Here is a 4193-nt window from a genome sequence, read left to right on the forward strand (position 1 = left end):
ATTAAAATCACAACATTGGAATTTAATATGTTGAGGTTGACACTTGTGTTTTGAAGACATCAAGTGTTTAAGCTGACACAATTTCAGGAGGCAGTTCATTCCAGATTTTGATGGTACGTGGGAAATATAAAAACTGTTTTCAATCATTCTTGCAAGATGGTAGTTGGAATGTCGTATTATGTATGTTCCTAGTTAATCTGAGTCTATCCTCTTTAATGATTTTAACATCCCCATTCACAATTTTGTATGTAGAACATGTTAAGGCTTGCATCCTGTCGTCTGTCTTCCAGTGATCTCCAGTTCAGATCCTCCAGCATGAGTCCTACACTGGATTTATCCTGAACTGGTTGCTGGCATAACGTGCACCTCTGCGTTGGACCATTGCTAGATGGTAGATATCCTTTTGTCGCATACTCTATTATCGTTCTTACAAGCGTCTTATAGGCGTTTCCTTTTACAGATATGGAACCGATGTTAAAGTTTTGTCTTTGGAATCCTAATGTTCTGTTTGCTTTTCCACTGATGTTATTAATGTGGTCGGTCCAACGTATGTCTGGTGTAATAAGACATCCAAAGTAAGTGGCACTGTCGACAGATTCAAGAACATGACCATGGAGACTATATCGATGTTTCAGTGGATGGGTTTTCCCGGTTATAGATATCACATTACACTTTCCCGGGTGGAATACCATCTTCCATTTTTGTTCTCATATGCCAAGGTTGGTTTGGTGTGTTTGGAGGTTCTTTGTATCAACGTTAGATGCTATGGTTAAATATTCAAAGGTATCATCTGCGACATGCCGTTGATGTAGTATAAGAACAGGCAGCGTCCTAGAACCGATCCCTGGGGCACATCAGAATCAACATTTATGTAGCTTGATCTTTCACCATCAACTACGACTGTTTGAGATCTATCAGACAGAAAATTCTGTATGTTCAACAAGATTCATCAGTTTGGAAATATGTGATTCCAAAGTTTTATTTTTTACACAAACAATGTACGTATTAAACGTGTCGCAACGTTTCATGACCGACTGGTCCATTTGTCAAGCTGTCATAGCTTGAAATGAGTCTTAGCTTGACAAAGGGACCAGTCGGTCTTGAAACTTTGCGAAACGTTTAATACGTACATTGTTTGTGTAAAAAGTGAATCTTTGGAAAGGAAATTCTGTATCCACGTGTTAGTCTGCCCACGAATACCATAATGCTGGAGCTTGTGTATTAACAGGCTTTGACTGACCTTGGCAAAAGCTTTTGAAAAATCCTTTATAAGGGCATCATTCTGCTTCCCTGCTGACATGTTGGTAGTGATGCCATTAATGAACTCAATGAGCTGGATATCACACGATAATTTACTGCGGAAGCCATCCTGTAGTGGTAGAGGGTCTTATTTCTATCTGCGTGATTCATATTGTGACTTGTTATGTGTTCCATCAATTTGCAACAAATGCTGGTGAGCGATATAGTTCGATAATTCTGAGTTTTGTGGCGGTCGCCTTTTCTGTAAATTGGGGCTACAACTGCATGTTTCTATCGTTTGGGACCTCACCAGTTTCCAGGGATTTTCGAAATATCATAGTAAGAATTGGTGTAATTTGGTCTGAAAGTTCTTTTAGTATTATAGGTTTAATGTTGTCAGGACCTGCAGGCGTTTTTGGATTATGTTTATTTAAAGGTTTCAAAATGCCAGCACAAGTGAGGTTGATTTCAGGAGCAGATGGACATGCTACTTTCATATTACAATTATTAGTAAATTCATTGGTGTTAACTGACATTGATGTAACAGGCCGTCGTTACGTAATGGTGATACACCTTTGCTGTCTGTCCTTTGATGTTTTAGGTAGGTCCAAAATCGGTTAAGTCCTGTATAGATTGTCGTCTTCTTTTGGTGTGACAGTATCCTCTATGTACTCCATACATGCCCGTCGTAGTTCTCGTTGTATGTCGCGTTTTGTCTCTTTGGATTATGCGTTTTGTCTCTGTCACTTTTCCGATTTAATTTCCTTATTTCTGGTGTAATCCATAGCAAGTCATCCTTGGGTTTGCGGTTTTATGAGGAATGTGTGTTTTAATTAGGTCCTCAATGTGACATTTAAATTCACACCAAAGGCATTTGTTCCTTTGTTAGATGTGTTCATTTCTTTGATATTGTTGTACAATTTTTATATTTCTTAACGCATAGTGTCCCGATTTGCACGTTTATAGAGTGGAATGCTTCGTGGTTTCTGAATCTTTTTCTAAACTTCAATGTCTAGTTCTGAAAACACAATATCATGATCCGAGATACCTGGGATAGTTTCTATTCTGGAGAGTGTAGATGGGTTATTGGTGAGTATCAAATCGTGTACATTTTCACCACGTGTTGGTTCTCCTACCATCTGTACCAGGCCGTTGTCGTCCAAGATGTCTGTGAACTTATAGTGGCCATTTGTGTATGGTGTGTTAGGGTTCAGGGTCTATGATTTCCAGTTCCATCCAGGAGGGTTAAAATCACCTGCAACCACTAGGTTGGAGTTGTTATCATTGATGTACTCAGGTATTTGTTATTGATCGCAATTAACATTCCACCACCCTATGTGTTTCGGTCGTTGCGGTGCAGCATATAGTTTGATGGAAAAATCTGATTTTCGTTTTGATTGATTGACATTTAATGTTAAGTAATTTCAAGGGTTTCAGTTTGCTTTTGGTTTTGGTACTGCTATTCCGAATTAGTGTTGAAGCATGGAACGATTTCACAAGGTTCGCCGATGCATGGCGCTTTGTAATGAAGTGTCAGACAGGACTTTAAAGTGATCTGATGTGCTAATCACAAGTTCAAAACAGACGGAGCTGAAGTTTGGACAGTTGCAAACATTGCCGTCCCACGCAATGGCACTATAATTAGCTAGTTCATTGTAGGTTTTTGATTTAACTAGACTGAACATGGCGTCTTTGGAGAAAAAACGAATTAGTTTTCCATTGATATTTATCCTCCAGAGGAAGCTCACATGATGGATCAGGTGTGTTTATGAGCTTGGTGATGTCGCTTATCATCACTAGAATGACTGCTGTAAATATAAGTCAGATAATCCCGCCTTACGATCACATGTTATTGTTTTCTCCGCCATATTGGATTATCGATCTCAAACTGTCAAAGTTTTCTGTTGACAAGTATCCACTAGAAATACCTTTGATATAATTTGCACAATACATACAGTTTCCAGGTAGGTTAAACTGTTCCTCCTAGACAAAAGACACTTGACCTAGTATTGTAGCGTTCTTTCTGCGTTGTTTGAAAGAACATGACCAGAGGTGTTTAAGCTCGAAGAACAAAGTCTAGGGAAAGCTGCATCTAGAGGAACTATTATTTTTACAGAATTGCAATGTTTTTTCCGACATATTCGTGTACAACGCTTCGCCTGTCTGGCTGTTGATAGGATCATACCTATGGACCATTGTAGTTAGTTCTAAAATCGAATGTATTCTAAACAAGATAGAACAATAGGCTACGTAAGAACGGTAGCTAAATACACATCGTTGCGCCATAAAAATACATGGAGAAACGGTTATATGATAGAAGTTTAAAAATGTGCTTCTAGATCAGATGTAACATTAAATGAATATTAATAAACAGCCGGGCAGACTGTCCTGTATGATTTTGAATTGGTTACCGAGAAAAACAGGACCCTTTCAATAACACTAACTACGTGTACATGCACAACCATGATTTAAATGTAACAAACAAATAATTTAGAAAAGTTAGAGTGGCAAGAAAAATAAAATTTGAATGAAATAAAAATAGTTCTGTTGGAAATAAGGGAAGAATTCGGATGTCGATATGTTTCAATTAATGTATAATCACGTTTTGATAGAAAAAAAGATTAACAATAGAAATAATAAAAAGATCGCTGGTAATATATAGAGTTTTAGATATACACGCACCGTTAATATGTAGATTTAGATAAACTCCCACAGATACTATATTTAGTTTTAGATTACCAAAGATAATATATTGAGTTTAAAATATAAAACCACATATAATATATAGAGGTTCATATATAAAACCAGTAAACCACAGATAATATTTAAAATTTAGATAAATCCCCACTGATAATATATAGAGTTTAAGATATATCCCCACAGATAATATATAGAGTTTAAGAGATATTCCCACAGATAATATATACAGTTTAAGATATATCCCCACAGATAAT

Source organism: Mizuhopecten yessoensis, unplaced genomic scaffold (genome assembly GCF_002113885.1).
Source record: "Mizuhopecten yessoensis strain PY_sf001 unplaced genomic scaffold, ASM211388v2 scaffold5061, whole genome shotgun sequence".
In the NCBI taxonomy this organism is placed as follows: domain Eukaryota; kingdom Metazoa; phylum Mollusca; class Bivalvia; order Pectinida; family Pectinidae; genus Mizuhopecten; species Mizuhopecten yessoensis.